Genomic DNA, 12900 nt, shown 5'->3' with positions numbered 1-12900 from the left:
GAAGAAAAAGATCTGATAAGCTTTCTAGAAATCTAATTCAGAGTAAGTAGAGCAATGGACTTTTCTGAACAAGAAATGTACTTAATAAGCTAATGTAACCAATAATGAAAGGTCAAAAAGAAATGCACCACCAATTTTAGATTCCTAGTACTTGCAGTTGGATCCTATCACTGATAGAGGGACAGAATATTTTTCTAAAGAATTAAAAAACCATATCTTTGGCAAAATACACAATTGCTATAAACCACTGTGTGTCTTCTGGATATATTAATCTTTAATATAAATGCATTAAGTATCTCTAAGCTATCCTGTTCTAAATTTGTTCTAGAACAAGAATTTCTGGTAAAGATGAAATAAATATGTGGATTGCTAAGTATCTCCATCGACTTTTCAGATAAAGTTTGAAAAAAAATTATATATTATTTGTCTGCCCTTGGAAGATGCCCTGGGGCTTCCCTGGTGCCTCAGTGGTAAAGAATCTGCCTGCCCATGCAGGAGAGGCAAGAGATGCCAGTTCAGTCCCTGGGTTGCAAAGATCCCTTAGAGGAGAAAAGCACAATTCACTCCAGCATTCCTGCCTGTGGACAGAGGAACTTCGTAGGTTACAGTCCATGGGGTCACAAAAGTGTCAGACACGACTTAGCGACTAAACAGCAACCAAAGATGATCTAGGAAATTGAATTATTTTAGCCCAGTTTTAAATCAGGAGAGACTATGGTAAGGGTGGCTCCCACTAGATGACATACATTTCCCTAAGCGCTTGCTAGGTCAAGGAACGGTAACCAGTTAAATGTGGCCTTGATAGCTCAGTTGGTAAATAATCCGCTTGCAATGCAGGGGACCCAGGTTCGATTCCTGGGTCAGGAAGATCCCCTGGAGAAGGGATACACTACCCACTCTGGTATTCTTGGGCTTCTCTTGTGGCTCAAACTTTGACTTCACTTCAGAAATTGATAGGCGCTTCAGAAGCTGCATATGAAAGATTTTCTTCTTTATTTATTTAATTCCTGAGGTTGTTGATTTAATTCTCAGGATGTTCTTACTTTGAATTCTGAATTAAATTAGCCTCCATTCAAAACAAAACCACGCCAAAAAATATAGAGATATCTTTGGTTTACCCATAATCCATTCAAGAACTAAAACTGAGGGATCAGCAGCTATTTAATAATGTGGTGCCTTGAATTGTACTGGGGAAGTGAGAACCAAAGATTTCTAAACACATGTCCCAACCGCAGAGAACATATAAGGCACCTAACATAACTAAGGGCTTCCCAGGTGGCACAGTGGTAAAGCCAACGCAGGAGACGCAGGAAATGCTCGCTTGATCCCTGAGTCAGGAAGAAACCCTGGAGTAGAAAATGACAACTCACTCCAGTATTCTTGCCTTGGAGAATCCATGGACAGAGAGGAGCCTGGTGGGCTACAGTCCGTGGGGTCACGAAGAATCCAACATGACTGAGCATGAACACAGAGCACAACAAAACTAAGAAAATAATTAGCAGCAGTGAACAAGTAAATATTTACCAACAAACAAAAAGGGAAAAGAGTCAAGTGACTGAAAGAGAAATTCACTAGTGGGGGAGGGGGTCCTCCTTTAAAATTCAATTCTGCGTCCTTGATTGCTCAACTGTACAGCCTGAGACTTCTTTCTGTGGAAGTGGGTGGTCTCCTCTGGAGGCTAAGTTTGTCGTATTTCCCTCTGTAAATCAATTTTATTCTTTTTTTTTTTTTTGCCAGTTCTTGCAACTTGTCCAGGATTTTATGGATTTCTTTCTTAGATCTGGGTCTTATAGTTTCATTTTTGAAGCATACTGCAGTGAGAGCAGCTTTATTTATGACGTACCCGTGCCAGGGTTAGAGGTCTAGGCAGGAGAACAGGGCACAGCATCAAAAGTGCTTGGCAGCAGGAAAGGTGGAGCATGCCCTACAGGTGGGCAACCTACACTGCAGTGGGCTAAGTCAGGGGAATAAAGATTTCACTCACTCAAGGAGGCTGGAGAGGCAGAGCAGTACCTTCGTCCCTGGAAATGTTGCTATTTCCATGTTAAAGGAAAAAAAAAAACTGAATCAAATGAAACCAGGATATGAGACAAAACAAAGCAAGCACTCAGGGATGAACCTGAGCCAAACCGTGCACCTCATAAAAACTGGCCGCCTTGTTTGTGAGGATGCTAGCCGGGGTATGAGGAAGATCATACTCCAAAAGCACTATGGTGAGATTCAAAAGACTTTTCTAACCAAAACAGGGCAGCCGTTGAGATACAGATTAAGTAGAATGTTTTCCATCTCTCTCTCTCTCTTTTTTTTTTGTTGGTTACTTTTATCCAATAATTTTCACCAGGGACCATTTTGCCTCCTAGAGGACATTTGGCAATATCTGGAAATATTTTTGGTAATTACAACAAATTGCAAGGGGAGGTTGCTATTGGCATGGAGTTGGAAGAGGTCAGGGACACTGCTAAACATCTTACAATACACAGGAGAACCCTCACAAGGAAGAACTGTCTAATTCAAAATGTGAATACTGTTGATATTGAGACTCTCCTCATTTTACCTAAACTGGAAGAATTCTTTAAAAGCAGTTTGTTGCTTTCATTCATCTACAGTCTCACGTTTCTCTTTCTTCTGCTAGTCACCATTTTTTTCTCCTAACAAAGGAAAGCATGGACACATAGAGAAAAGCAAAGAGCACAAAGCAAATTCAAAAAGTAAGATGGATCTCATTTACTCTTCATTTTGCTTTGCTCAAAGATCTAATTCAATTTAAACAAGAGATGGTAAAAGGATGTGAAGCCTATACACCCACCCAAAAAGTCAGTTTGAAGTCATTTTAGAAAAATACTGTTTATCAGAAAAACATTTTCTTCAGACAAGAATCTGAAAAAAATGACGGAGTTTATACATTTTACCTTTTGGAGAATCAGTAAGGTTTGCATTGAAGACATAACTGGCTTCAACTCCTAGGCCTACCAATTAATAAGCATGAGATCTTTCTATGAACCTAAATTAATTAAGACATTGAAAGGAATTGAAAATAGTCCCCTTTAGAGTTTTGGTGGGGGTGAATTCAATATTACATGCAATGTTCCAACAAATTCTATACCTGACTCAGAGTATGCCCTAAGAACTGCAAAACACTCAGCACAAAATAATTTTATCTGAACTCCTACATTAAGAGACTTGATCAAACTCTAACATGCCTTCTAGAAACTTAAGGCCATATTCCTAACATGACCCCAGGCGCCCTTAAATGCCTGCTTGACTGCCAGGGGAATTTACTGTTTGCTCCAGCTGAAACCTTGTGATAAGTGAATAGTTCCTCTAAACTTTTGCTTAGAGCAGTTCCTTTAGAAAGTTTGGGATTATATATATTCTTCTCTGCTTGTTTGAAACATAAATCTTCTACCACTCAGAATTGTCTTCTCAAGAATTTAGGAGCAGTCTTGATTTCCCTGGTGGCTCAGACGGTAAAGTGTCTTTCTACAATGCGGAAGACCAGGGTTCAATTCCTGGGTAAGGAAGATCTCCTGGAGAAGGAAATGGCAACCCACTCCAGTATTCCTGCCTGGAGAATCACATGGACAGAGGAGCTTGGCAGGCTACAGTCTACAGGGTCGCAAAGAGTTGGACATGACTGAAGTGACTTAGCATGCAGGGAAACAGTAATTAGCAAACCCAGATGACTGGCTCACATGGACCTACTTCCCCTTAATATCCTTCCGTGTCTTTCTTTTAGCACACCCAGCATTTAGAGAGTTTCTTCCCTTTGGTTTTCGTGATCTTGAGCTCAGTTTACACTGGACTCTCTTCACTACTACAGAAGTTATCATTGAATAAAATCTTCGTTTATGATCTTTTACTAATGTCTGGCTTGGTCTCTCTTGGAGAGCCCTCAAAAGCAACAATAGCAGCAATAATAGTAGTTGTTACAAAATGTGGCAATTTCTTAAAAGTCTCATCTTCAGTACAATGAAAAGGACAATGGGTATCTGTCTATGAATGGGAATTTTCTTACAGAATATTTTTATGACTATTTTTCTTAGGAAAAAGAGATAGAAAAATCACATTACTTAGGCTAAGGCTAGATATTGTGTGCATTTATTTTAAAATTCATTGTCATCAAAGATATCTCTGCACTGGTTACCATTATCTCATCAGAAAAGCATATTGTGTTTTTGAAGATTATTCAAACGCTCTTGTGCAAAATATGAAAAATTAGTTGAGTCAAAGATGATTGATAGATACTTATCTCTTCAATTGGATCTTAGGAACAAATTAGCCAATGATCAATGGCCCTCTGATTCAGTAAAAATCTTTAGGGATCAGCAAGATACAAACAGGAACAAGTAAGTTTGAGGCTCTAGTAAGAAGTGAATTTTCCAGTGAAATTTCCAGGGAAATTGAAACTGACTTAACTGTAATTTTTCACATGACCCCAAGGAAAGCAGTCAAATACAGGGACCTGGGGCAACCAAGTTACAATCTCAAGAGGCTACACTCTCACGCTCAATCCCAGCATCATCTATTCTAAAGAAGAAAATAGATAAGCTTGAGAATGTTCTACTGGATATGGGCGAAGAAAGCATAGGTGATCTCTCCCCCAACTCCTGTCATTTTATTGCAAAATACCCAAATTTATAGACTTGGTCTTCTTAGAAACTGTTTGGTAAAAGGGATGCTCACTATGATTAAAGCACTATAGTTACATAAGGAAGGGCTTAAGAGTCTAGCCCAGAATCTACTAGGAAAAATTACTCTTATGTAAATATGCTACCCCCGTGACCTATCACACCCCAAGTGTTCTGAAGTCTGGCGCTTAGGAGGGCAGAGTGGATGGCAAAACAATGGAAAGACCGGCTCAAGCAGCAGTGCCCATGAATCACAGCAGTTCCCACGCTCCAAAATCTGCTGTGAGGCTCTGAGTCTCTATCTACAAACTAAGCTTTTAAACTGCTCTTTCTTGAGTGCCCTTCCATCTGGAGCATTCTGTCTTATTCTTTAAAGTGTGGAAATTGGAGGATTAATATGGAGGCTATTGAAATAGGAATGGAGGCCTGCAAGTAAAATCGCCAACTATGAACTTCACACAGATTATTCTGAGAGCTAGATTACGTCTCTTTACATGCTCAGATTCTGTTATTTTCATTTTAGGACAGCTTTCCAAAATGAGAGTGGGACTAAGAAACAATTATAAATGGTGTAAAACTAAGTTTTTTTAAAAAAATAGAATAAAATCTCATATAACAGATTCAAGATTAAAAAGACTAAGGGATGCCATACGGTAACATATATTTCCTCAGCTCTGCTAGTTTTAAAGATAATTTAGTGAGCTGGGTTTTGTATAATGCTCTTAACAAATTAATTTGCATATAAAGGCTAATTATTTACAAAATGCTTTCACATTTGCTCCATGATTTGATCCCCAATCCTGCAATAGCTAGTATTATATATGTGAGCAGAACCATTTTAAAAAATTTCTGTATCTTTTATTTGGTTATTTAAAACCTTATTTTATATTGGAGTATAGTTGATTTACAAGGTTATATAATTTTCTGGCGTACAGCAAAATGATGCAGTTAAACATATACATATATCAATTCTTTTTCAGATTCTTTTCCCATATAGGTCATTACAAAATATTGAACACAGTTCCCTATGCTATGCAGTAGGTCCATGTTGATTATCTACTTTATACATGGTAGTATGTATCTTATCAGTGTCCCTCATTATAGATCAGAGATTGTTCAACTTTAAGCCTGTGGAGAGTTCTAGTAAGAAAAGAACTGAACAGACTGTATACTGTAGAGGTCATGTGTAGTTTTCAGTTATATGGGGCGGGGATTGAAAAGCTTAGATTGGATTAAGGAATGATAGGAAAGACAATAGAAGCAGCTGGGGGTAGACAGGCAACTCCTGGAGTTCTACTAGACATGGAAGCAGAATAATAGCAGAGAGCCGGTGTGAGATGGCAGAAACTCAGTAAGGAAACATGACCAGATATTTGAGTGCTGATGGGAATAAACAAGTGGGAGGGAAAATTAGATCAATAATGCAGACGGTGTAAGAGATAGCTGGAAGGCTCCTGGGGAAGATAGTTTTTCACTAAATTATAAATTACGAGTGCTCATCGCTTGTGCGGACATGACATTTGTGCCGAGAAAAGGAGTTCAAGATCTAATAGAGTATGAGCAAATCAGAAGATGAAAAGAGGACTCTAGGACTGGTAAGGGCTGGTGGGGGCTGAGTGATCAGACTCATTCGATTAAACACTTTCTTACCAAGCTGCATCTTTTCCTCGAGTGTGACCCTCCCATGCAATGAAAATGAAGTTCTTCAGCCTAGAAGCTGACTTGGTAGGGTACACTTGGTGGGAAAAGAAGGGAGGCTGTTTTAGTGGCCTTAGATTTTGACAGTGGTGTAACCCACCCTAGTTCTGTCCTTTCTCAGGTTTGATGAACCATGCATTTTGAGAAAAGAAAGATGTACAAGAGCAGGTCAGCAAAGACAGCTCCAAATCTTCACCACTGTTAGTGAGAAGAATTTGGTTAAGCACCATGTCGTGTGCTGGCAACATCTTCAAAGGTATTTATTTAAAGTTGAAAAAACGGCAAGGATTATTGTACTTTATAGCATTGTTATTCATAAGGGTTTGCAAAGGACCTAAATCCTGGAGCACAGTCTTGGAAATGGGCCTACAGAGAGTGATGTTTCTTCAAATGAGAAATGCCCCGCCTTATTCATCTTCCAGTGTTCATGGTGATATCCATTCATTTTACAACTATAACCCAGGAGTCAGCCAGTGTGTGCCGAGATCTTGGAAATTTGTATATAATTAGTAAGGAATTACTCCTGCTGTGTGTGAAAGTCCATACCTTCTCAAATACCTTTTGTCCCCTTTCTAAGACTTAGGATTTGATAGTGACCAGTGAAGACCTAAGCTACATTTTCCCCTATCGTGAAGGCATCACCCCTTCTCATTTTATGCAAAAGTACACACACCTCAAAACTCCAATGGATTCAGGGCCATAAGTGGGTCTTTGCAGGAGGGCAGGGAAGGGTAATCCGTATGTTATACATCCCTTCTTGTGCTCACCTGAACCTCTTCATTTCCATCTTTCCTATTCTATTTCCTCTTAATACCCTTCTTCCCAGCACACCCTACCTACTGTACATCGTTGTCCCTTCTGCAGAGCAATACTTCCCCAATCAGAAATCTTAGCTCAAGCTAACTTACCCCAGGGCTCACCAGTTATTTTCCCAATAAAGAAGAAATTCTGATACCCAACTCCAAGACCATAGAACTTTCCACTTGGTTACTCAGCTATTACCAAGATATTATTCTTAATGCCTTCAGTTGCCATGGCTCCTGTGGGCAGGCATGGAGCTCTTTTAAGATCAAACTTAGTGCAAAATTCAGGGAGAAAAGTGATTATTGTGTTTATGTCTCTTTTCTTCTGAAGCTTTGTGCTTCTGTGTGTCTCTCCATAAGTTAGAGGAGACGGTGACTGTTCGAGTCCCTGGGTCATCTCAGGATTTTCTGGGGAAAATTGAAGTTAGGAGTCTGGAGTCTGTCTGGAGCCCAGCCACACTCTGGATGTCATGATGGGGAGAGCACTTCAGTGGGTGAATTATAGTTGTGGCAGCTCCTGGCTCGTGTGCCCATCTATATGGACATGGGATGTTGGGCACCACGATTGACGATTTCACGAGAGCATAAAAAATGAAGGAAAATCAAGTGGAAAAGAGGACTGGCATTGTTTCAGAGGAAATTAAAAAAAAAAAGATTATAAGTATAGCTACCAGTATTAACACAGTAAGGCAAATAGACCTTTGTTTACAAAACTCAAAAGAGAGGCGAGAACTTGCTAAAGTACTAAATATATATTTTTAAGTGTAAATGTAAATAATATACATGTTCATGGATAATATTTACTATATATGTACATAACATGTATGTCTCTGTCTAAATCTCCTAACATACAATTAGGTATTTCTCCACCTAAACATTATAATTCTAATTAAAGACTGCGAGTCATTTTCAATGAGAAGTACAACAAACCTTGAGTAGATACTTGCCATTTCTAACTTTCTTCAGTCTTTTGAAACAAGTTACTACCTCTATGTTTTTGAGCATTTCTAGAGAATCCCATTAAAAAGCATTTTTCTTTCTTATAGCCCTGTGGCTGAGAATAAATGGTAATAGGAGGGTGACCTATATATGCATTTCTTACTTAGGATGGTATGTGTGAAAGCCAGAGAAGCCAGGCTACATCCCCCGTGTTCAAACCTTTACCTTCATTATCTTCATTATTGTCTTTAGCAAAGAGAGGCTCTTGCAAGAGTCATACCTCTGCCTTTAGCCAAGCATGAGTAGAGACTTTGAGACTAGCAGCTGACAAAATACACAATTGTGTCTCCTCTCCTTGAGTTGGTTTTTGTGAGACTGAGCAGTGAAGTCTGTTGCTGAATTAGGTGCTTTGGGACAAAGCCAAGTTCATTCTTAAGGTCATGAATGCTATCAGACAAATCCCGGCATTCCCTTTGTCCACCTGATTAGCTCACATTTGAGTGTGTGTGTGTGAGCGTCTGTGTGTGTGTGTGTGTGCATATGTGTTCTGCTTTGTCTGCTTTAAATGAACTGCAAGTTTCTTTTGGAAGGGAAACAAAGGGGAAAAAAAGAAATTATAGAAGGGGAGGATTCAGTTTGAGATTGAAATGTTGACCTAGGGATCTAATTGCTCTCTATTTTATACAGTCATTTATTCATTTAGTCATTGTTTTATTGCATTCACTTTATCATATATCATTTAGTGAAGTTTTACTCACTACCAGGTCAAGTACATAGTGATGGGAAAACATTGCTGAGTAGATAACCTTGGTTGTTCCAGCTATTGCTCTGCGGTTTGGTGCTCAGGTACCATTTAGGTCTTTTGTATTACTAGCTGGTGAAGGTGCTTTGTCATTTTGCGTAACTCCTCTCTAAGCCACTCTGTAGTTTCAGCCAACAAAACCAAAACCAAAGTTGGACACCCTAAAACCTAGCTTCTATGCATACGGTCTGGTATGGTCAAGTACAAGGATGTATCAAAAAAGGTTTGCATTCAGGACATATGGCCCCTAGAGACATGAGATAGTGTATTTCACAGAAATAGCTCTGACTATTGGGGTTGAGTTTTGGGTCTTCTCTCTGCCTCCTAGTGGTAGGAAGGGATAAATTGATTGCCTAAAAAGAAATAAAATTAAGTGCTATAAACTTAGTTTTTAAGGGAAATAAAAAAAAATTTTTCCTTTAAAATAAAAAAGGGCGCATCTGTCTTTGATTTTTTTCATTGCTGACTTAATGCTAATACCCACATCACACTCAGAGTGACCCTGGAAGATGTTTGATAATGAATCTGCTTTGAAATTCATCCCGGAAAATAAAATCTGCAGAGGAATTCCGAGACTCTTAGCACATGGGGGATAGCTTGAGATCAGCCCCAAGACCGATAGCATACTTGCACTTACACTGAGGTTTCCACAGGCTAATTACTAAGAATATGATGATGGAGAGCCAGAAACTTCTCTGGGGCCAGTTTCTGCTCAGTCTTTCCACAGGGACCAGTATAAACCCTGCTCTTTACTGGGTGTAGGACACTACTAAAAATGGTATTGAATGTAGCAAAACAGCGCCTTAGCAAGTTTCTCTTTGTAAATCAGTCTGCAAATCTTCCACTTTCTGCTAAATATAAATTGAATGGCAAGTTTTCAATGCAGCAGCAAAACCTTGGAGAGACAGGGAAATGGACAGACTGGTTGTCTGCAGTAACATATGGGTATATGCAACCCTATAAAAGACTACTACCAATAACTGCACAATGAGACTGTGGCAGGCATTTCTACAGAGTTTTCAATTTTCAGCTTTGATGTTTCATGATAAAGGAGAGAGTTGGAAAGTTATTTTTCTCCCAATGTCCAGACGAAAAAGTGAGACCCAAGGATATTAATTTTTTTTCCCCTAGCATGTATTTGCTGTATCGATGGCTCTCTCTGTTCTCTTTGCATGAAACACCTTCCTGTACCAAAGTCAGAACACAAATGGCAAGTTTAAACTCGGTTGACTTTGAGACACGAGGCTAGGCCAGGTTCATTGTGAATGGACGGAGAGGCCTCTGTCTGGTTAACATAACACACGGATAGCAGTTCAGTGCCAGCAATGAGCGCTCCCGAGTCAGACCATCTGGGTTTCATCCCCAACATAACCACTGCCACCTTTAGCCAATTATTCCCCTTCTCCAAACCTCAATTTCCTCAAAGGGAAGACGGAAAATATAATACCATTTCCCTCCAAAGCTTTTTGCAGGGACTTACTAATTGGGGCAAAAAAAGGGTTTAGCACAGGGCCTGGCATTCTGTGAGCTCTCTACAAGTGTTAGTGGTCGCAGTTATCGAAGATGCATATATTACACTCGTATAGATGAAAGGGATCTTTCCACATTCCATGTTGTCTCTAGGATTTGCTTCTGTGAGAGGGATGCTTCTCTAGAAATGTGAATCAGAGTATGACTTAAAAAAAGAGGTAGGTGGTATTTCGAAACCCAAGAGAGATGACCTTATGGCTTTACATAGTGCTTTCGATGTTGTTGTTGAGTTGCTGAGTTGTGTCCAGCCCTTTGCAACACCACGGACTGTAGGTCAGGCTTCCCTGTACTTCACTATCTCCCAAGTTTGCTCAAATTCATGTTCATTGAGTCTGTGATGCCATCCAATTCTAGCTGAGCTATTTCAATTCTTGAAAAGTGATGCTGTCAAAGTGCTGCACTCAACATGCCAGCAAATTTGGAAAACTCAGCAGTGGCCACAGGACTGGAAAAGGTAAGTTTTCATTCCAATCTCAAAGAAGGACTATGCCAGCTACCATACAATAGTGCTCATCGTATCCACATGGCCCATGGCTTCATTGAGTTACACAAGCCCCTTCTCATGACAAGGCTGTGATCTACAAAGGGGACATAGTACTTGAGCAACTTTTAAAATATGTACACGCGTAGTTTCTGGAACCTGGTAGAAGAAGTGAGCTGGAATGAAGATTATTAAGTAACAAGAACTTCAATTCTTCCTTAAAAGGGAGGTGGAGACCGGAGTTGTGGTGGTGGAGAAAGTAGAAGAAGAAAGTTAAGAAAAGGATCCAATTAAATGTTTGGAGAGAACTTTCAGTAACTTATCTGCTTGACAGGTAAGAGGCTAAACAGACCAACCATATTAGAAAAGACTGAGGTACTTTAGGTCAGCTATTTTTGAGACTTTACCTTTTTTTTTTTTCTTTTTTTACTATTTATAAGTCTCAGTAGAAGTGTGTTTCTTGAATCACTAACGAAGTGTTAGTAAATGGATAGGGGGGTAAGCAGCTGTTTGAGGAGGCTAGAAAACAGAAGCCTCCAGAGGCTTTTCATTGGTTAAAAAGAGAATCTCTGGGGCCAGGATTCACAAACATGTAAGCCCGCCTGAGCAAATTCCAAATATCCCAGGTGCATAAAGTGCAGAGATTATAGGAAACACCTCTAGCTGGTCAGTGAAGATGAAGACATTGCATTCATATGTATTAGGTGCACACACATTAAAGCAAGCACATCACAAGAAAATGTTTTCATGGACAAGTTTCATGCCAATTCACATTTTATATCAATTGTTTTCTATTTAGTTTTCCCAATTCATATATCCTTTTGTAAATGCCACATTAAGGAAACAAACATTCGGAAGCTGAAAAATGTTTCTCAGAGTTGTTTGTTCCCTTGGATTTGAAGAAATGCAGTGGCTGGAGTTCCACATTGACTTCTAGACTTTACATTACTCTCCTTTGCTACCATATATACCCTTCCCTAAAGCTGTGAGTTCTGACATTTAAATAGCAAGGAGTGCTGTGAATGGAATAATCCAGGTGAAAGGATCAGCCTTAGCATCTGCCCTTCCCATCTTTTTTCCTGGAGTGCAATTCAGTAATAATCATTTGCCCCTACACATAACTGGATTCCCACCTAGATCTCTAACTGGGTTTATGTAGCAGTGGCCCAGCTTGCCTGGTTTCTGGGGACTTCCAATTTCTCACCAGTTAATAAAACAGACCCCATGGAGGCTGCTGCAAAATGCTCATCTCACTTATGTTAAATAAAGCATAACATTCTGATGGCCTTTTAGAGGTCCAAGTTACTGTTTTCATTAGGTAGACAATCTGAAGGCTAGTGTCATTTAAGTATCCAAATTATTTTGATCTAGGAACCACACTATTGATGCCATTATAATTATTATTATTGGTGGTGGTTTAGTCGCTACGTCGTGTCGGACTCTTGCAACCCCATGGACTGTAGCTCACCAGACTCCTCTGTCCATGGGATTCTCCAGGAAAGAGGACTGGAGTGGGTGGCCATTTCCTTCTCCGGGTATTATTAAACCACAACATATTCTGCTGATTGGAAACACTTATTCAGTCCATAATCTGTGTCAGCTATTTTGCTAAGAACATGGTAGGAATTAATTCTCACCATCAGCAGGTGGATTGTTTACCACTAAGCCTCCTGGGAAGCCCCAGAAGCCTCTGAGGTATGAACCGATATCGCCCCCATTTTAGGGACGAGGAAACTGAGGCTAAGAGGCGTGGAGTCGCTTTGATCAGGCGAAGGAGCAGAATCCAGTTCAGAACCTGTGCTCTGAACTAGGACGCTGAACGGCAGAGTAAAACTGATCAGTAAGGTCACCTGTCAATTCAGTTCGGCTCTCAGCTTCTAAGAGTCGCTTCCAGAGAGAAAGTGTCGCCTTCATTCCCGGGACCCAGATGCAGGGCCTTGCACCTCCCTGCTTGTCTGAGATCGGGGAGGGGGAGGACCTGGGGGCTGAAGGGCCTCGCGAGCAATTCCATCCATCTGC

The sequence above is a fragment of the Odocoileus virginianus genome, chromosome 6 (genome assembly GCF_023699985.2).
Source record: "Odocoileus virginianus isolate 20LAN1187 ecotype Illinois chromosome 6, Ovbor_1.2, whole genome shotgun sequence".
NCBI classification, from domain to species: domain Eukaryota; kingdom Metazoa; phylum Chordata; class Mammalia; order Artiodactyla; family Cervidae; genus Odocoileus; species Odocoileus virginianus.
This window is presented reverse-complemented; position numbering follows the sequence as displayed.